Source organism: Rhyacophila brunnea, unplaced genomic scaffold, assembly GCF_057557595.1.
Source record: "Rhyacophila brunnea isolate RB1 unplaced genomic scaffold, BYU_Rbru_1.0 scaffold_21, whole genome shotgun sequence".
Classification (NCBI taxonomy): Eukaryota; Metazoa; Arthropoda; class Insecta; order Trichoptera; family Rhyacophilidae; genus Rhyacophila; species Rhyacophila brunnea.
The window spans coordinates 21,198,630-21,223,023 of NW_028232871.1; positions in this window are offsets into that span (position 1 = coordinate 21,198,630).

Genomic DNA, 24,394 nt, shown 5'->3' on the forward strand with positions numbered 1-24,394 from the left:
TTTTGGGGTTTGTAGTGGACTGTACAAATATTGAAGATCGGTAGAAGATAAGCGACCATACGGGGAAGATGAATTATCTAATATATTAAATTCGTAAGGGGTATTTCCCGATAAATGTGTTTATATCTTTATATTACTATGTTTCCATTCCAAATTCAAAACGAATGATTTTGATATCTTGTATCTTAATGGTATATTACATTGACAGAGATAATTAATAAATTACATAATAATATTATATATAAACCAATAAAATAACAACAATATAACTATTGATATTTAGGTTTTCCCAAGTATATAAAATCCCTCCTCCCGTCTCCTGAATACCTCAAGAGTACCTAAAACAGTGGCTGCATTAACCATTTGGATGTATAATATGCTTACTAGACATAAGTAGTCCACAATAGACTTTGTCAATCATGCGTATTTGTTTTCATTGCACAAAGTCTACAATAATTTACAGATGGTGTTAATTAGTTTTTAAAAATCAAATAAACCCTGCCTAAAACAAACCATAATAGTTTTGGTATATTTTGGGCGATACGACAAAACTGTGCACATTTTTTCATTCATATTTATTTGTTTTCGTTGGATTAAAAATACATATTACACATATTGTTGCTTCAATTTTACAACGTTTTTATTAGCTAGAATTCTTGTTTGTCCGGTGGTTGTTTGTCCAGTACAAATCTTGCAATCAATTTTTAGCTAACTTCCCGACTAGTTAGACATTTGAAACTTTTAGAATATATCAGAACACGATGCCAATGCATTCTTTTAATACTTTTAGCCATCTTTAAGCAATATTGAATTCATTTTCAGTTAATTCTGTTTTGTATGTTTCGGGAAAAAATCGTTAAAAGTAATATTTACTACTCACTATTATTGGTTGCTAAGTGGGTCCTAGCAACAAAATTATTAATATATACGTGCGTTACTATGGAAATCAGTATGAAATATCAAAATAACATTTCAGTGTTCTATATTTGTTTGTTTGTTTTTTATTTACTTCATATCAAGTACAAGTTTGAGCATATTGAGCATAATAATTCAACAGAAAATTTAAAAACGTCGTATATGAAAAGTTTTTTTTATCTATAGTTATGTAATTATGATTTATTTGCATAATTTTTGATATTTTAGGAATATACGTGTATTTTTTAACTATCATCCATTAATTATTATGGCTTGGTTTCGCAGGGTTTAATTGAATTTTTAAAATTAACCATCTGTAAATTGTAGTCTTATTTTAATGAAATCATATACGTATGACTGACAAAATTTAGTGTGCATTATTTATGGTGGATCTTAACAGCCTACCTCTACACTTCGCCACTGATACCTATATAATATATTATTTCACGTATATACATTTATGTACCTAATATTAAAACAATAATTTCCACTATACCAACAATTATATTTTTCATTAGTAAACAGCAAATCTTACTTACATCACACCACATATACTTCCGTAGGGAGTTTTTCCGTTGAGCTAGTGTTATATTATAATATTTCATTTGAAAAATATTGTTTACCGCATGTTGCCCTTATAAAGAAATAACCCATTATTGCAGACCATCGATAAAATACAAATAGGCCCCATAAAAAGCTAATACGAAACACTCTGGTGGAAATGACCGACATAAAAATAGGCGTTAAAGTGAGAATTCAAACTGACAACTTTAGTTACAAAGGTAAATTTATCTACGAATAGAATTTCACATGACAATAACTTAACGAAATATTTGGTGCCGGGAAATTATAGAGGTCTAGAAATAGACAAGTAGGTAGCTCGGTTATATTATTTTATATACACTCAATTTAAAAATAAACTGCCATCAATCACATTATTTATTAAATCTTTATCGAGTTGACCCTCATCCAATATTTGGAAGTATTTGATAAAATTGTAAGTCGCCATCTTTGCCAGAGCATATGCACCAATATCACTCGTAACTCTACGGTTTTTTATGATCACCCGTCGCAGGACAGATGTGATATTTCATGATGCTGTGTATCGTGTAATTAACCTATTTGATGTCACACCATTAAAGTTATTTTTTTAAGCTATATATTGTTTAATGGGCTAAGTTTTTGTTATTTTACTTTAATATTTACATAATAACTTTCTCTTCTTCTTTCTCATTTAATTTTGAACTGAATGAATTGAATTTTAATTAAACCTATTTTGAGTAACACGCTTTTTCCTGTCTACTGTCGTAACTTTTGTGTTCGCCTATCCAGCGGATTTAGGGCGTCTTTGTGGTCGTTTTATGCCCCTTGGGTACCAATATATGACGGCATTTGTCCAACGGTTGTCTGATCATCGAGCAACATGTCCATCACATTGCCATCTCTTAGCGACCTCTATCATATACTGTACTCTTGTCAGTCTCCTTATTCATTGGTTTTTTTCTGTGGTCTATTCGCGTTATTCCCACCATATTATACATTATAAATGCACCTTTACATGTCACACTACACTACTCGTACCTTATGAATGTCTCTTACATTAAGAGTAAATATTTAATATCAATACATTGGTTGACCACTTTATGCTTAAGGCACAATAGGAGGTCACTTCTGAAGATACTATTCAGATGGACAAATGCGCTGCATGTCAGTTTAGTTCTACGATCAATCTCGCCGTACATACCACCCGTCAATTGACATTTTTTTATTCGAGATAGACATAGTTATTGACCCGCTGGATTTGAGTGTCATTAATGAGAATCGCTTTCGGTTAAGCAAAGCAGTTTATCATTACTTTTGTCTTCGAGTCATTTATCTTTACACCTACTTTGCGGCTTTCATTTACAAGCTCCTGCATTAGTCACCTGGGCTATTTGCAAAGACAACAATTTCATCTGTTACTCGTATTTTTTGGATTTTTCTTACATTATGGGTCAATGTTTCACACTGGTAGCACATTAATTATTTAAATCTGTCAATCGTAATCGAACGCAAATGAACATAACAGTTATATCATATGTTGTATATACCAGTGGCGGATGGGTAACTTTTGGAAAGAGGTAGGCTGTGAAGATCTGAGAAAAAGAGCACACCTGTCAGGTATACTTACGATAAATAAGAACATAATACAATATTACTACTGATGAATAGGTACATACTAATGACAATGACACACTAATTCAATGAAACTTCAAAAACGCACTAACGACATAAAATTGAGCTATGGGTTTAAATTACGTATTTTTCAAAACATCTATATACATAAAAAATCATTATATAAATTTTCTTTTTATTTTTAAAAATAATATATATTTATTAATATGCGATTAAATGCCATATAAATATATTTTTTAAATTATGTAATTATTTTCGACAAAGTACAGTCATGACAACAATATTATGCGCGAAGGTTTTGAGCTCTGCGATAGGAGCCTACCATATTTCATACAATTCGATAGACTGACTGAGGTTACGTGACGTAAAGTCCATACGAATACAATTCCTCCACACATAATTCGACGTTTATTTACGTCAAGACAGATGGCGCACTGTGGTATATTTTTTTAAATCTTTGCAGATTGTTTTGTAATCTGTATAGGTAACACATTCCTACTTATACGACATCTGTTGTTGGCAATTTAGATTACCTATGTTTATAGAATATGAAATAATCAAGTGATTTTATAAATATGTCAATATACAATTAAAGAAAAAAATTCGGTACTGTTCGGTTATGAGGAATACAGCGGAAAACACATTTTGAAAATACCCGATATACTGGATTATATGTTAGTTTGGTTTAGGTTAGGTTGGGTTAGATTAGGTTAGGTTAGGTTTGGTTAGGTTAACCTAACAAATAATTCAGTATATCGGCTATTTTCAAAATGTGTTTTCCGCTGTATTCCTCATAACCGAACTGTACCAAAAAATCTTAAGAAGGTAGGCTTTAAATAATCGCCTAGTATGGAGTCTTTGCTACAAGTTTTGAATTACGTAAAGGACGCATTTTTTTTGTTCCATATACACTAAAACATCTTGATAAGCCACTGCGTTTACTTCTTCATATTATTATATAAGATTTTATTACAGTTATGTTTCCCAGAAATAAGTTTAGTATCAAATTATAAGTCGCATTAAAAAGTTTTTCAATTACATTACGAAATATAAATTATTTCATTCTGACTAACACCCGATGACGCGCTTTGTTGGGGAAGTGAAAATTCTCTCATATACTAAAATAAGTTGGGATGTACCTACCTACATACTTACTACTCAGGTGGATAAAGTTTAATTAACAATTAAAATATAGAAACTTATCAGGTTCTATCTGTGTTAACATTATTATAATTATTATAAAGCTTCTAATAAGTTAAATAGGAGTCTATATACCCATCACATTAAGAAAGATCACAGCTAAGTAATTATTTGGCGTTTATTTTGAAAATTTTCGACTTACCGTTTACGTAGGCATGGCCACCGAGGCTAATGGTAGTGTCAGTGACGTCCAATGGGGGTAGGCAGATTGAGCATCGTTTGGGGGCGGCATTTATTCGAAGGGCGGCAAATCGATGGGAATCATTTGGCATACTTAGATATAGCTACCTACCTAAACTTAGTAACAACGAAAATGTCTTTTTCATTAAAAATACCAGCTCACTGGTTGAAAACAAAAAAATGTATTAATTAACATAAAAAGTTTAACAAGGCTGCAATTTTTTGTCGGGCTCGCGATGTCTAGTATACTTCCGTTGGCCTTAGACGTCCGATGTCCTTGGTGACACGTGCAGATTTGTCTGCCGTTGACACTAAAGATGCATGCCCCCCCCCCTCTCACAGAGCGTTCCATCTAGTATTAACAACGTCAAAAAATTCTCACAATTTATAAATTTAATTTTGTATGTTTTAGTTAGTGGTATGTATATATTTTGTTAGAAGGTGCCTAATGTATCCAGACAACACATTTCTTAGATGTTGGAGTCATGAAAGGATGATTAAAAATACTGTATAAAAAATGGAGCGGTATTTTGTCTAGGGACGTCACTGGGTAATGTATATTTACATTGTCATAAAGGTAAACTTTTAATATTTAAATATTCAAAACATAAACTACTTCTTTCATTCAATGAATAGGTAATTCGACACCTTACATGACTTAAACCTGTAACTGCTGGATTCGCTTCAGTGTGCTTTTCCAATTAAGCTACGGGCACCCTACTTAATTACGATGTTTTTAACTAGTAATTCTTACATATAATGGTTATCAAATTGCGTTACATTGGTCGTGTCTACGCATGTCAAAATAGGCCTCCAATGCGTCAACGAGCAGAATGTTAATTTCACACTAAAAAACCTGTGAATTCGACATCATCATAATTAATTAATTAAAATAACATCATAATATTTTATAATTCTAGAAATACATGTCCGTTATATTACGTGTGGTGATATTGATATGTTTCAAGCATTATGCATGGATTTATTGCCAGCAATAGCGTGTAAATTAAATTATCGCAATAATAACTGTTTACACGCCAAAATGCTAACTGTCACATCAAGCTAATTTTCAAGTTTGTTGCTGTATGCATGTTTTCTGTGCTGTGTGGTGTAGTTCATATTTTTCTGGCAGGTTCACCACAATCGTTCTACTGCATTCAATTCATAAGCCGCTAAACTTGTTTGATCCATATGTAGCCTTGAAACTTGTACGATACATGTTTACTTCTTCTTCTTTCACCCTGTCACGACCCAGCATTGGGGCACAGCGCTAATGCGCACCTGCAGCGAGTAGATCGTTTTTGTAGTATTGCTGCTGGGTGAGGGAGGGTCTCGGCTAGGGATTCCAATCCCGGGATCCCGGGATCCCGAGCTATTTTCGATACCTATGAATCCCGGGATTGATAAACATAATCCCGGGATTTCGGGATTGATTTTTTTATCAATTTTTATGGAACATTAAAGAAAAGCGAAATTATAACAGAAAAAATACTTTTAATAAAAAGTAACTACATTAGAAATAAACTGAGTTTGAATGAAGTTTGATTTATACCCATGTGTAAGTTGCTGATTCATTTTATTTTCTCACATAAATTATTAAAAAGTATTTTCACCATGATCTCATACGTTTTACGGCAGTTTCATATTTGGCTGACTAATTAGATTTATGAAGCGGAAAAGCCATAAGTACGCCATGATTATTTGCTTTACTATTTTAAATCTCGCTAATCCATTCATTAAGTCTTTACTATCAGAAACAGCAATCTCATATTAAATTCACATTATTATTTATATATACATATATATTTAATAATATTAACTCCATTAAACTTATGTATTTCCAAGATTGAACGTATATAATATACAATATTAACAATAAATGTCTTAAATAGTATAAATTATACTAGATTTATTTTGACTGATTTTATCAATGTTATTTGTAAATATAAAAATTTTATAATAACAATGAAAAAAATGCCAATCCCGGGATTGTCGAATTGTAATCCCGAAATCCCGGGATCAGAATTTTGGCTCGGGATTGGATTCCCTAGTCTCGGCCACGGCGACCGAACCCTTGAGACTGTGGTTTAAGGGTACGAAGTGTCGCATTCTCTGACGGCATCCGGAATACATGTCCCAGCCACGTAAAGCGTCTCTTCGTGATTATCTCAATCACCGACGGCTGCTGTGTCTATATTTGTGTTTACACTACCATTTTATTTTTATTGTCACGACAATACATATTGTCAGTAGTAAATCCATGCATGTGTAAACTGGCTATTATAATATAGACTCCCTCTAGTCATTTTTAAGCTAAGTATATGGAAAAAATATGTTATTTTATTATTGTCATGAAATACGTCATATACTAATGATTACCACACAAATGTAATATAATATACTCTATTACTCCATTAAACTATATTGTTAGGGTAAAAATTGCTTGGCTCATAATACACCGACGATAATAATTTAATGAAATAACAGTGCAGAGTGGAAAAACGTGTGCCCTACATTTTTCAATTGAATTTCATGATAGCATTTTTCAGTACGTTGATTATAGCCCCAAAGGGATTTATAGCAGAAATACGTGAATTATTTAACTATGTATACTAGAATTCTTTATTATTAAAACATAATCAAGTAAGGGTACGTGATACTTTGAAAACTTATCGATACAAAGCAATAGGGTATCTTTTTTTCTATTTTATTATCTTTGGAATTGATGTCGTCTTGTGAAAATGTAGTAAGTATACGCAAACTTATTGTGTATAATAGTGTGTATAACAGTGGCAAAGGTTGGAGGTAGGCTGTTAATATCTGACATAAATAGTGCACACTAAACTCTTTCAGTCAAACGTATTTGTTTTCATTGAACTAATACTACAATGTGTAGATAGTGTTTGCTATTTATTTTTAAATTTAATTAAACCCTGCCTAATCCAAGCCATAGTAGATAATAGTCAAAAAATATTCGTTTATCTATAAAATATATAAAATTATAAGACTTAACCGTACATAATTTTAGATATTTTATAGATAGAAGAATATCGATTATGATTTGGTTAGGCAGGGCTTAACTAATTTAAAAAAAAAATAACCAACACCAATTTTCTTTCTTTCGACCATGTCTGATCCTAATAGGATCATATGGGCCTCCACAGAGTAGAGGTTTGTATTAACAGATTTTGTTTTTTACGAGAAATGGATGTCAGCCACTTGCTCAACCTATTAGGTCCATACCCTGACAGACACAAATTGTAAAACAATATGTGTACTTGCCAGACCCAGGATTCGAACCTGGGACCCACGGCGTTATAGTCCAACGCTTAAGCCGTGCGGCCACCGTGGAAACCAACACCAACTGTAATATGAATTCTTAATTCAACCGGAACAAATAATAAGTATGACTAAAAAGATGTGCACTATTTTTGTCAGATCGCCCATAGCATACCTAAACTATTATAGATTAGTTTAGGCAGGGTTTAATTGAATTTAAAACTTAACCATCACCATCTGCAAATTGTATTATTTGTTCAATGAAAACTGAAAAATGACTGACCAAGTTTAGTGTACACTATTTATGTCGAATCTTAAAAGCCTACCTCTACCCCACGCTACCACTGTATACCAATAATTGAATATAACTAAATTTCTGTCATCGGACCTTATTACCTGTGTGGTGTTGAAAAGAATGTAACCATATATTTAAAAAAAATATATATTAATTTAGTTTCATGGATAGTTAAAGTATGATATAAATATTCTGGAATAAATAAGGCGTGCCCTGCATCCACAGCATCTATGGACAGCACGCTACTGGAATATATCCATAATAATATGCTTTGTCACATTATCTATATGGACTCGAGCCAGTTTAAATATTCTGGGGTTCATTGATATGGCTTGATCTGAGATTTTAACAGCTTATTTTAATCTCAATTCAAGTAAATGCTTTCATGCGTTATTATTTTTACTGCATACCACAATTTAATGAAGCCAGACCTAATCCAATTTGTACTTATCAGATTATAAGGTTTGGCGATTGATCGCGCGTAGTCTGTTTTACGACATAATAAAATAATATTAATCTCAGAGTATAGTAACTCTAGAGCCTTTATCTGTCTTATAGTTTGACGTATATCAAGGTGACAGTTTGCAGGAAACATTTTGAGATGCTATAATTACTATTATTTAAAATGAATGTTTACGAGAAGGAACATAATTGATGAATTACTGGTGATATTAATCTGCAAAATTAGTTATAGGTACCTATTTATAATTTATGGCAAAGTTTTAAGTAATTACCTAGATAGATAAAATAGATAACAAAATAGTACGACGTGTTTATCAAACAAGGGATCCAAATTAGGGATTGCAATATCGAATTGCAATACCAATACGGGTATTTCGGTATTTCGGACTTCAAAAAGAGCCCCATAGATGGCGCGGCCCATTGACTGGACGCCGCAAGCACTATGTAGACGGATTAAGATTTAACTCTATGTTGACTCCGTAATTCATATCTGTCACAGTTTTACAGCAAGTGAGCTTAATCTGATTAGCTCTGACCCTTTTGATCATACAGATCCTATATTTTGAAACTAAGCACCTTACACTATCGCAATTCGTTTCTAGTGATAAGTGTGGTTTTTAGTTATCAAGTTAAAAGTCAAATTCAAATTTATTTATTTTACATATATAGAACATAACAAATTATTAATTCAAAGCGTTCACGACATGACATAAAATAAGTGTTAATAATTTTTAAAAATAAAAATACAGAGAATAAGTTATAAAATAAGAAAATAAATAAAATAAGTAACAAAATAAAAGTAGATGGAAGCACACAGAGTGAACTTTGATATACCCTATCTTAAAAACTTATAAAACAATGTCCACCTAAATTCACCCTCACGTAAGTGGAAAATATCAATATCCGAAGCGATTTCATTAAACATGGTTACTGCCCTCCCAATTGGCATTACTAATGGCAGGTTAGTTCTGCACCGTGGGAGAACAAACAACGGATGCCCTCGATTCCTAAGGTAATTATCAGAGACACACAAGCCAACACCACCAAGAATAGTAGAGTTCACATTTACGCTGATAATGAATACCTGCCTGAACTAAACTAATTCTTTTGCAAGGTCATCTGGTTATTTGGTCGGGCGAGTCATCTTATCTTGTTTATCTGTTTTCGTGTACCATTTGAAGTATTCTCTGTTAATTTTGATTAAATCTATGTGAACTTTGAATTAATACTAAACTGGAAGTGTTTCTTTGTTTATAATAAAACGATTCTATAATATTCGTAAAATAATTGGAAAAAACAGAAGTATCTACCAATAAATATAATGTATGTAAAAATCTCTTAAATATAATAATATTTTATAGCATATATCATTGTTAGTTACAAAGGACAATAAAAGGCCATGGAAGTAAACCAGACATCGCGTAATCTGAAGAAAAAATAGTTCTGTTAAACCTTTTATGTTTATTGATACATTTTGTTTCCACTGTCAATTCCGAATATATCGGTATTTTCTGATTTTTAAAACCGATATTTTGGTATCGAAAAATGTTGATACCGGTATTGGTATCCCTAATCCAAATGTATCTCTGCTTACTCTCAAGGAAGTTTCCTCTTTTCTCACGATACAAATAATGTTTGCTCAATCAATTAGAACCGTGCACTGCATCCAAACAGAAATTACAAAGACTATAATTATGTAAGTAGGTACTTTCAGCAAACGTGTGATTCCAACTTGCGACACACTGCTTCAATACAAGATTTTCTTGCCGCTTGTGTCCATCTTGGATTAGTAAGTTGAGTAAATCTACTTTTTGAACAGATTTAAATATGGGATTGTTAATTATAAATCGCGCACTTCTTTTTGTCAATTTATCTACTACCTATTGATTTTTATTTTCACTTGTCTACCTTGTACTTTGGTAAAACAATAGATTTTGCTATCAGACTTGACTGACATATTTTAGATATAGGTACATATAATATCACTGCAGGCCTGGGCGGGTCTTTGAATGAATTTTTACATGCAATTTCAACCGTATGCGTGGATACTTTTACAATGTTGTCGGGGAAAACACCAATTAGGTACCTACTAAGACACTTAACTAGTGTCATAAACGTAATCCGATCCCGGCGGCATCGATCTAGTTAACTTCCCGGTGCGATTTTATTGCTTAGGGTCGAAAATGTTGTTTTTAAACGATCGACACATTAACAGTTTTGCTCGGTATACCCGAGAAGTAGCTCGTTATAAAAGTGAATAAATGTATCCGGCTTGACTGACATATTTTAGATATAGGTACATATAATATCACTGCAGGACTGGGCGGGTCTAAGATGATTCGGCGCCGGGACAGCTGGGCGACATCCAATCGAATGAAATTCCAAAATAAATAGACGTTCATGAATGATAGGTACTTTAAAAATATATATATATATATATAATATTATTATTTATATTTAAATTACTATATTATTATTTAATACTTGGAAAGAATCTGAACATGCACGATTAAATAATGATTTAATTGTGCATATGTTTAAGTTTCAACGAGAAGAGGGTTCTTTTATGTTTATTGTTTTGTCACCTCTGGTTACCAAGCTGCAGTGTGATACTGATTTAAGGGAATTTTTTTCAACTATGTTATATTTTTTTCTTTTATTGTGTGAACGGTCAATTCTATGTGGAAATGCCTTGTATTAATTAAAATAAAACACAATAATATGTGATATCTACTAGTTAAACATATTTTAATGTTACTTTATATTTTAAGTTTACAATGTCTCTTTGAAGTGGACGAAACCGGTCCTGACTTATTCCGGATTAAAGTAAGCGGAAACAGTACTGTATAGTATTTTAATAAATATTTTATGTAAGTATGTTAATAACCAACTCACTCCACGCCAGTGCGTAATGCGAATAATACTAAATGCTACTATAGTATATACTATACTACGTAGTATTCTAAAAATCTTGTATAAAATAAGTATCGTAGTAATCATTTTTAAATCATCTCCTATATAGTATCTCCTATATATTATTATCCTACGAGATTTTGGAAAATACGTCAACTTTTTTATTTAAATACCACTTTGTTGATTATTAAAGGAATTCACTTCAATTTTTGGAGTCCCGAATCTACTTCTATTTGAATCGGGCACAATCTGATAAAACTCGACACAATCACAGATAAAATCATTTTTAAATCGCGTTTTACATCCATCACCATCCATTTTCGCTACTTCACTGTCTATCTACCGCAAATTGATTATAATGTCGCTTAATACTTTCTGCATAATCGAAATTTCAGAAATCAGAATTAATATTCCACAAATCTATTCAAATCTGTAAGTAGCACATTGGCGCACTATTGAGTTTAACTAGAAATAAATACATCTTTCCTCACTAATTACTACGAAAATATAATCTAAAACCATGTCACTGCTTTTTATCTGTCAAACTTATAGACTAATGATTGTCATTTGTTTTTTTTCGCAAAACAAGTTCATTTGACGTGTCAGAATTCAAATTTAGAATTTGCAGAATTAATCGAAAAAATGTGACATTTCTGTTAGCATGTTAAATAATCAATATCAATCAAGATGAGTTTTCTATTAATTAATAACAAATTTGATTTTTTTTAAATACTTCTTTGTGGCTGTTTACGCACTATTTTTATTGAATAATTACCTAGGCTACTAATTTCCATAGATATAGTCATATTAAGTTGCCATTGCAAACAATGAAATAAATTAATACGAATTGTTATAGTTGACAAAATTTGTGATATTGTATAATATCTACCTATTTTTACCATCCTTATCATCATCAATCTGGACCTATCCACTGCTGGATGAAAGCCTCCTCAGCCTTATTCTTCTCCTTACTTACACATGAAAATCAGTGATATTATGCTTTCTATATTTATAATGCCATTTTTATCACGAGCCTTAATAAATCCACTGCTGAATGACGGCCTCTCTACGTTGATTGTATTCTTGATAGTCTTGAATTTCATCATCATCATCAATCCACTGCTGGACGAAGGGTTCCGCAACGTGATTCTACGACTATCGGTTTAACAAATTTGTGATATTATACCTATTTCTATCATCCTTATCATCATCGACCTGAACCAATCCACTGCTGGATAAAGGCCTCCCATAGCCTGATTATACTCCTTTCTGTCATATGAATTGCTGTATTTATCAAAATCGGTGATAATATATTTATTGACATATTCGTATCGTCACCATCATCAACCACAATCAATCCACTGCTGGATGAAGGGTTCCGCTACCTGATTCTACTACTATAGGTTTAACGAATTTGTGATATTATACCTATTTCTATCATCCTTATCATCATCGACCTGAACCAATCCACTGCTGGATAAAGACCTCCCTAGCCTGATTCTACTCCTTTATGTCATTTGAATTGCTGTATGTATCAAAATTAGTAATATTATATCTATTTATATTGCCATTAGCATCATGAGCCTGAATCAATCCACTGATGGATGAAGGCCTTTCTAATTTGTTTGTATTTCTGTCGATCATATAATTGCTATATTTATCAAAATTTCTGATATTATATTTACCCATTCACAATATCGTCATTATCATCATCAACCAAGATCAATCCACTGCTGGATGAAGGTTATCCCAACCTAATTCTACTCTTCTTAGTCACATAAACTGCCATATTTTTTTTTAATTTGTGATTTTATATACCTACCTATTTATATCATCATCAACCTGTATCAATCCACTGCTGAATGAAGGCCTCTTTAAGCTGATTCCACATTTTTAGGTTTTATAAATTCCTGTTTTCATCAGAATCGGTCTATTCCTCTCAGATATAATATGTATTGCTTTATTATTTATTAACATTTGTCTCAATATGAATGTCCCGTACCGGAAAACTATATTGGCTAAGGTTAATTTTGAATTCAAAATTTGATTTGTAAATATTATTCAATTTTTACATACATTTATTTTTTATAGACAATGAAACAAAACAATGTTTAAATTTGTTTTTTATGCTGCTAACCTTTTTCTTTTATGTAAATAGGACCCGAACGAGAATAATATTTGGATATAATGGGTCGCTTTTTATGATAATCACATAATATTGCTGTATATTCGAATGAATGAGATGTATAATTATTTATCATATTTAAATGCACATACCTACACATATATTGTATTAAAATTAATATGTCATAGGTAGCGATCGGCGATTGCCAGCTGTTCTGCTAGGCCTAGCAGCCTGAAGTGGTGTCAGGTGATATTGTCAAGGCCTGACTCCAGAATAGACTACGCATATGACTCCAAATTTGTATTGGCAGTGACGAGATGCAAATCGTAAAACTGACAAATCAGCGAAATGTCAAAATGTCTGACGTAAATGAAAATCCATTCCGAAGGGAAAACTATGGCGCCGTTTATGCATACTTCACAATTATATTAATATACAACACCGCCAAGCCGTCTGCAAGACCTAGCGAGACAGACTCAGCTAGTATTATATAAATACAATATAAATCAAAATAATCACAAGATAAAAAGATCTTTTTATATACCTACCGCATTTTTTAATTTTCTGTTGAATCATATAAACTTGACAATTCTATGTATTAATCAAAACTTTTTATTGTACTAATAGAAATACTGAATAAATATGATAGAATACAGAAATGTCATTTTGATATTTCATATTGATTTCCATAGTAACGCTCGTATACATTAATAATTTAGTTGCTAAGACCCACTTAGCAACCAATAATAGTAAGTAGTAAATATTACTTTTAACGATTTTTAACGAAGTATTAAAAGAATGCATTCTCGTCGTGTTATGATATATTATAAAAGTTCCAAATGTCTAGCTAGTCGGGAAGTTAGTTAAAAATCTTGGACAAACAAGACAAGGAAAACAAAAAATTGTACTGCACAAGAAAAAATCTGTACCGGACAAAAAAGAATACGAGCTAATAACAACGTGGTAAAATGATGATTTTCAAAGGATGATAAATAAACGCAAATAAGTGTACACGTGTTGTTGTTTTGATGCCATATACATATATTATTTGTATGTCAATAAAAGCTAAATTCTCAAATAAGTAACATAAACGTGGAGAGGCATTCATGCAGACATAAAGAGGACACATTTTAAAATTAAAATAATGCCCATCTCCGCTCAAGAGTGGTTCTATTCCGAGCATGTTTTATAGCGGTTGAATTGGTCCGAATTCGCAAAGGGTACTTTCCGTCGGTTTCATTGCTTATCCGCTCGTGAAATAATTGTCAGGGATTATTCTCAGCGAAATGGTTTTGCATTTGCATCGGATAATTTGATTGGACGAACACTCAGATTATCTCCCGCCATTTCAATTTCAATATCGCTCCTATCTCGCTGCATTTCTGTGCGCCTGATACATTTAGATAATAATACCCAAATCAAATAACGTTATATTATTTACAGTTTATTCAGAATTATTTTCACATTTGATAATGGTAATCTAAAATTTGTTGAAACGCGTTGTTTGTTTGTTTGTTTGCTTATTACAGTCGTACTTGGTTATTACGAGGAAGATGGGACCGACTGAATTCGCTCGTTATAGCATTACTCGTTATATCGTTATATAAAACTATTTTTGCTTTGTTTTTTTTCTCTGCCTTGTTTTTTCTCTAACTGATTTATTCTAAATGTCATGTTGTGAACGTCCTGAATTAATAAATTGTTTTGTACTCAACGTGTCTTTTTTAAATAAATAAATTTTAAAAAAATTCGCACCATGCTCTATTTAAGCATAGAACATAAAAAAAAATCTGAAAACCATCGTAAAAATCCCCGAAACAAGCATGGCATTCATAAACTACAAAAAAAGTTGTTCATTGTAATGAAATGCTGAGCCGCCGGCGCCGGTAGGTACCTACCTACTAACTTCACAAAGCTTGAATTTTTTACATGCAATTTCAACCATACGCGTGGATACTTTTTCAATGTTGTCGGCGAAAACACCAATTAAGTACCTACTTAGACACTTAACTAGTGTCATAAACGTAATCTTATCCCGGCGGCATCGATCTAGTTCACTGCCCGGTCGGATTTTATTGCTTAGGGTCGAAAATGTTGTTTTTAAACGATCGACACACTAACAGTTTTGCTCGGTATACCCGAGAAGTAGCTCGTTATAAAGTGAATAAATGTATGGAGTAAATCATAAACTAAAATATCAACGAGTGTTTCCTCATTACATCCGAGATCTCGTTATTTCTGTAATCGTAATAACCAAGTCCGACTGTATTTATTTATCTATTGACATCAATTGAATTATAAATGCTAACTAAGTCCGTTTACATCGGTTAATTTGATTACTAGAATTGTTTACTTATTCAATTTTCAATAGTACAACTTAATACTCCGTTTACATGTGCATGGATTTACTGCTGACAGTACGTATTATCCCTGCCATGTTAACACGTATAATCGTGCAAATTACAAGATTGCATGCATAAATCAAAAAGGTTCAGTAGCTTCTGAATTTTCTCGCGACAATTGGACCGTGTAATATCTGCGCCTGCATAGTAGATCGATAGTAGCGAGCTTTCCGGTAAAAAACCAAACTACACCGCGCACTCATTTTGAGGTTAACCGATTTTCACGACCTGTCAAATGGTACCAAATAATAATGACATTGCGTCTCGCGTACTTTTTAAAAATGAGATTGGCGAGACAGTCAGATTTTTCATGTGTAAGCAATTATTATCCCGATAGTTTAAAATACACAATATTCGTGGAAGTAAATTCATGCACCTGTATAGGCGCTATTACTATCGCATTGCTTTGATTGACGCCGGATACATTTAGATTTTAAAAAAAAATATGTTCTCTACAAAGTTACTACAATATTTCTTTTTATTAGTGACTATCACTACAATATTTCTCGACATAAATAATATGTTGAACAAAGAGTATAAGGTAAGTAGGCTATGTTAGATAACTGAAAAAATGTCATAGGACAGTCATATTTACAGTAATTGAATTTGATTTTTATTTTACTGAAAAAAAAATATCGTGTATTTTCCTTTTTATAATACATTATTAATTACATGAAAAAAAAGACAACAGGCACTAAAATGAATATTATAGAAAAGTAATGACTAACCGCGATTCGAACTAGGGCTTGAAAACTGTGCTATCACATTAGTCGCCCGTTTAGATCTCATTAAACGATGTAGTATGATACTGGTTTCGATATTGTGTTCAATACAATACGTGTGTAATCGTATGTATGTGTTGTATGCGTGAAATGTATCAAACTAATTAAAGGTTTTATTTGAGTGTGTTGGTGACGTTGGTGTAATAGCTGCTTGACTGTTACAGTTACATCTAAGTTGTACGTATACAGTTCATCGTGGGACACTTCTACGTACGCTGCAGTACGTGAAACATGGGTTCATATAACATTTTATCAAATAACGAGTTCTTCGTTGAACATTTCACCGTGGAATACATTTGTACGTATCTTATAAAATGCGGCGATAGTTTGCAAATAGTACTGTTCCAATTAGATTAACCCTAACCTAACCTAACCTAGTAAAGACATCTCCACATGTTGTAGCATACGTACAAATATACTCCACGGTAAAATGTTTATTAACGAAGAACTCGTCATTTGATTAAATATTACAACGATCTCATGTTTCACGTACTGCGGCGCACGAATAAGTGTCCTACGATGAACGGTATACGTACAACTTAGATGTAACCCTAACAGGCAAGCAGCTATTACACCAACGTCACCAACACACTCAAATAAAGCCTTTAATTACTAAATACATTTCACGCATACAACACATACATACGATTACATACATATTGTAATGAACAAATTAAGTACACATTTCCGGATACGGCCTGTTAGTGCCAATTACTACATGTGCGTCTAGTTAAGTAAGCCGACAAAAAAATATAATACATACATATATACAGATGTCATTACATTATATCGTTTTTGTAGAATATAAAATAATGAATTTATATAATTCATAGGCAATTAAAAAATATTTTTTTCTTAGGAGAGTAAGCTTTTAATAATCGTCTAATATGAAGTCTTCGTCACTGTATATGATATAAAAGTTTGTATTGACCAATGTGTGTGATGAAATATTTTGTTTTATTTACAAATTTAATGATGATACTGTAACTCGATGAAACACGTTATCTAGTTAAAATACGTAGGTATAATAAATAAGGTAAAGCTTATTGTCAGAGATTACTTCGATCGAAGCAGTGGCTTTGTATTTGCATTAGGTAATTTGATTGGGAGAAGATTTAGAATATATAGGTATCTATTACAATTTAAATTGTAACCTAATCTCACTTATACACGCCTGAGAGATTACTGTAGATAAAAATATAATATACAGAGCCGAATACTGCTTGTTGGACGGAAAGAAGATTACAATAAATGAAAATAACAATAATGCAATTGAACATACATACTTTTGGAAACACTTCTGAGTAGTGAATCCAATCCCGAGCCAAAATTCTGATCCCGGGATTTCGGGATTACAATTTGACAATCCCGGGATCCCGGGACTGGTCCCGGGATTGGCATTTTTTTCGATTGTTAATATAAAATTTTTATATTCACAAATAACATTGATAAAATCGGTCAAAAATAAATCTAGTATAATTTATACTATTTAATACATTTATTGTTAATATTTTATACGTTCAATCTTGGAAATACATTAGTTTAATGGAGTAAATAATATTCTTATAAGTATAAATAATAATGTGAATTTAATATGAGATTGCTATTTATGATAGTAAAAACTTAATGAATGGTTTAGCGAGATTTAAAATAGTAAAGCAAATCATGGTGTACTTATGGCCTTTCCGCTTCATAAATCTAATTGGTCAGCCAAATATGAAACTGCCGTAAAACGTATGAGATCATGGTGGAATTACTTTGTTAAAAGTGCGAAGCATTGTTTTTTTCAATCTTTCTCATTTTTAATAATTTATGTGAAAAAATAAAATAAATCGGCAACTTACCTACACATGGGTATAAATCAAACTTCACTCAAACTCAGTTTATTTCTAATGTAGTTATTTTTTATTAAAAGTATTTTTTCTGTTATATTTTTGCTTTTATTTTACGTTCCATAAAAATTGATAAAAAATCAATCCCGAAATCCCGGGATTATGTCTATCAATCCCGGGATTCATAGGTATCGAAAAAAGCTCGGGATCCCGGGATACCGGGATTCGGGATCCCGGGATTGGAATCCCTACTTCTGAGTAAATATATTATAACCAATAGAAAAAATCTTTTTGAAAAAAGTAATTCACCCCGCAGGAATCGAACCTGCATCTCTCATAGACAGCTATGCTAAAGTCGTCATACTTAATTGCGACAAATTTTAACTAATGGCTTTTTTTTAATACTCTCTGAAGCGCTTTCCAAATTGAGCTACTATTGGCGATCGGCTTTTGTATTTTAAATTAAAGTAGGTATCATTTTAATTACTAACCGATGTCACGGATCACTCCAAGATTATCTAACTATTTTTTTATTCAATGAATAATTCATAAAATTGTTTTAAAAACAAAAAAAAATGTTAATTTCATGAAATTTTAAGTTATGTATACTGATAACTGTTTTGGACTATAAGCCAAACTTCAGAACGTCCAAAAGTTATGTTATGGACATTCTGAGGAAGGCGTTATATGCCGAAATAGTAGTCAACATAAATAACTAAGAGATCACGGAATGAACAAAAAACTTTACTTCAGGCCTTGGATGAAATAGTTTTTTGTATTGTAATTGGTGAACAAATAATCTCGTTATCCAGTGATAGATGCTAAAAAGATGTTAAAATTTATTTTGGTAACCAAAAGTCTGCTGGATCGATGATGTGATCAAGAAACTATGACTAAGTCAACATAGCCAAGAGAGGGCTGTGTCCAATATTGGATAATACTGAAAAAATCCTTTTTATTTAAATTAACAATATAAACAATTGACTAATTACTTACTAAGTAAAAATAGATAGACCATGTAAGATGTAGGAACAAAACATTTCTATAAATGCCCAGCAACTTCGTAAGACTGAAGTTGGTAATGTGTTCGATTATGCGTTATCCGAGATTGAAGAGGACTCCAGAGGTCCCGGACTTGAGGCCTTTTAGAGCCCTCGGGGGAAACACAACATTATTCGGGAACGTGACTGAGGGCTTTTTATTTGGGGGTTGTTTTTTACTTTCTTCCGTTCGATGACAGAAGAGAAACTTTTACTGCCGCTGGAATGTAATAAGTAAGTGATTTTGAGAGATCTCAGATTGTCTTCCTTATTCGTGCGTGTTTTTATTTTAGTCAAGTATTACGAATGTTCAGTTGTAAGAAAATATGTTTCTATAATAAAGAATAGATTTCTCTGTTTTAATAATGTGTATAAGATAGGTATTACTTAGGAACTATTAATAGATAATATCGGATATGGGTTATTTTATATAACATTATATTATATCAAAATTCTTTCAACATTACACATTCATTCTGAATCCATTATCCACAGTAATTTGTTATCTACTTTACAATTATAGAGATAAATAGCTGAGTTTTCGTTATATTCAAAATTGTAAATTCAATCATCGACTGCCCCGATCTTGGACCCAGAGCAATGAGTCCAATAATTGGTTGAGCAAGTAGCTAACGTCCATTTCTCGATAAAAATCAATTTTTAAAAGAACTAAATATTTCCACGATGAAGCAACATGTCGACGTTACAAATTCATTCTAGTTAAATACAATAAGTTTAAATTGTAAAACATGTGATAACACGTCTTAATTAACACTATATTAAAAGATTGAGGAATCCCAATTGCCACAAAAATTAAATTGCAAATACTACAAAGTAACGTATCTCCAAAATTTCTAAAATTTTAATATTAACATAACAACAGTTGTTACAATAATAACAATATAATTCCACTCCAGTAAATTCAACTTGTACCTATATCAGCTGGCGCAAAAATTTGATCCTAACTTATATGGATGACTCAGTATAGTAAGACTTGAGAGTTGTACTATTAATATTAATGTAGAAGTTATACAATGGAAACAAGTCACTCATGTACACAGGACTTTCGGCAATCAAATGATAGCCTCAAAGTCTACACTAAAAATTTTATTTAACAATTATTTTTTGGGAATGGGACGATTTGGCACCGCGAACTGGCCTCCGGCGATTGGCCTCATGTACCCATTGTACCCATGTATAGACAATAAATTAATTGATTATGTACATCTTTAAGCTTTAACGAGGGAAGAATTATTTTCTTTTAATAAACATCATAAGGCATAATAATTATTCTCAATCTATATTAAAAATGTGTCAAGCGCGAAATGTATAAGGTACAACTACTGAGAAGATAGAAGCATATTAAACTGACTTGCTTATTTACTCCAACAAATCGTAACGTAGGTCTATTCCTTTGCGCATTTAATTCAACTGTGCGGCGTCCAATCCTCCCGGAGGCCAATTACCGGAGGCCAATCGCTGGAGGCCAGTTCGCGGTGCCAAATCGTCCTAGACCCTATTTTTTCGTGTAAAACTCTGTAAAATATATTATTTTATTGTTTAATCACGTAATTCTATATAAACTAAACTTGTATTATAAATTATAAGATACGTTTAAAACGAATATTTCAAATACTTAATTATTTTATTGAAATTTACATGAATTGACAGGTCGATAGCTTAAATGCTAGAACACTCGCCCGGAAATTGAAAATGTGAGTTTGAGTTCCACTTTCTCCAACTTTTTTCTAGGATTTCTTCTTAGGTATCTATATACTATCTTATGTTTTTTAGAATTTTAAATTATGTATTTACATGAATATTTCAGGTTGAATAAATACAATAATATCACTCAAAAACACAAAACATATTTTTACTTACGGTATTTGTAATTAAAATCATTAAAATATAATAATGCAAAAATGCTGTACCAGTACCTAAAAAATAAAAAAATGTAGAAAAATAATGATTATATAAGACTATTTTTTACAATAAAAATAGTATCGGATATGATATTGTTTCTTTAATTAAAATATTATTTATCAAAATCTACATTTTTCATGATTTCTCAGCAATCATCATTTTTTAGTTACAAGTGATTGATGTTTCATGTTATAATACTTATGCAAGACTAGGATAGGTAGATACTATTTTCTGTTACATGTTTTTAGTCATTAGGTATCCGAAGGAAACGGTCTAGAAAATGAACATTTGTATTCTACGTAATTACCTGAAGCCTTTTGCTTGGCCATTTTCCCCATAAATAGCGTAAGTGCTTCCTGCGATTTCCTCAAATGCGCAATTTTCCAAGGAAAACTCTTTTCTTCTTTTGTGGCTCCTTATATTATTATCATCTGAGCGTAGTCTCATTCAGTATGCATATTATATTAGTACATATCACTGTGGCGAAGACTTGCTTTTGGGTGGAGATAAACGGTTATTACGCGGAAAAAAATGTATGCATCATACATACATACACACATACATATTTATATAATATCGCGTCAACAACTATGCCTATCTCGGGTAACAAATACCAATTAAAGAGACTGCTGGTAGAACCAAACCGCCATGGAGCTCATTTGGGTGCATGAAAGTATATTATAATTCAAAAGTGACCTCCCATTATGTCTCAAGAATAAATTTTTTAACTAATGTGTGCTACCAGTGCTCACATATGCTTGGGAAATATGGATTCTTTTTATTGTAAAAATAACACGAGTACATCGTGGCATGGAAAGATGCATGTTGGGAAACACGCAAAAAAACACAAAAGAAACCAATGGACAAAGAGGCTGGCAAGTGTATGCGATGTGTTTAAACATGTCGCTCGGTGAGTAGACAACAGATGGAAAAATTATTTGATGTCTTGAATTTGAAAGCTTTACATTATTTTTACAAATAATTAAAAATTAGATCATTTCTGAGATATTTTTACAAATATAATTAATATTTTATCTGATAATGTTTTATTTATTAAGACAATCTATACATTTTCTTAATTCTCCGATATTATTAAATGTTACGTTGACATTAGTGTGTATCTATTCATCAGTAGTAATATCATGATTATTATGATCTTCTAACGAATCATGTCAAAAAGAAGCATGACATACAATACCATAGCTCTGCCTACTTCCACTCTTTGCCACTGACAGGCGCACACACAGGAATCGTAAAAAAAACAAATTACTTAGTTAAATGGCATATTAGTTATTCTTCTACTTCGTCAGGACTTCATGATTGAAGATTCATGACCCGGTTAATTTGACTGTAAAACCCTCCTCTCGGCATTATACGATACGCAAAGCCTGTGACCACTACCGATAATATTCCGATGCGATATGTCTAAAGAACGAAATAGCGCTGTTAAAACAAATGAATACTAACAATACTAATAATTATAACTGCGAATTTAATAGTCACTAATTGTGGATGCGACAGCTTGCAATAACTCGTAGCTGAACACCTGTAGTCAGTCATACCTACATGCCAGGTGTTTCTCGCTAGATTCAAAGTGAAGAATTTACTTGGAAAAGTGAGATAATCTGTGGATAAAGTGCATGGCCCCCACAAGGGGGGCTGACAGGGCTCCAGCCTGGGGTCCTGGCTTAAGGGGGCCAGCCTGGCAAATTGACCAGCCAAGTGAGATAAACACACATCACAAAATTGCACGAATAGTAAAAAAAGTCGCCTGCGGTGCTATTTCACTTAAAGCAATTTTAAAAGCATATGGTTGTGCGATGCAATTTTTGATTATTGTTTGTCAATATTCGATAACTCCATAATTCAAGTGGGTGTATTAGAAATACAAAAAAAAACGCTAAAAATACTATAATTTCTACCTCGAACACTATTTGGAATACACAACTGTAGATAGTCACAATTCCTTTACCTTTAGCGATAGGTAGGGGGGCCCGCCAAAGATTCTAGCCTGGGGCCCGCTTCAGGATGTGGGGGCCATGATGAAGTGACTAGAATCTATGTAGTAAATGTCAGTGACACCTGCTAGATTTTGTTAACCCCACCCTCTCCGCCCTAAGAAACAATAAAAAAGATCGGTGTGTGCACTTATGTGCGCGCGTTTGAAGTTATACTTCTTTGGCGTAACAAAACAAAAACAAAACTTGTGATAAACTAGATTCTTCGACTAGCTCTTAATTATCTTGTTAAATTACACACTCAAGAAAAGGGACCGCTTATTGGAACGCCGTTGGTTTATTTCTATACACTTTAACTTATATTACTAAATTATATAATGTTTTCTCGTTGTTTTTATTTTTAAAGTACCAACTGTCACACTGACGTTTAATCGTTTGTTTACGTAAGGAATTGCAAATGGCCGACAATAATAAATTCGCTGCCTCCTAGGCAACGGAAAAAAAATATTGTACTGTATAATCGTCACGATTGTAGTATCATACTGTGGCGTAAAGGTAGTGCGTTCGGCTGATAACCGAACAATCGGTGGTTCGAATCCAATCGAGGGCGTTTTTTTTTCGTGTGAAAAAATAAATTATGTGTTACATGTCACATGCCAAAAATACACTCTGATCTGATTTCCCAAACGCGCCAAAAGAAGTATAACTTCAAAATTATTATAGATAATTAGTCAAATGACCCCCCCCCCCTCCCTCGTACCATTTTTCTGTGTGCGCGCCTGGCCACTAATATATTTCTTGAGATTATAGATGAAGATGGACAATAGCTTCATAAAAGATATCTTATTTTGCAGAGCGTTACGCAAACTGTACCTCGATCGATATCAACCATATGTTAAATTTAGGTTCTCAT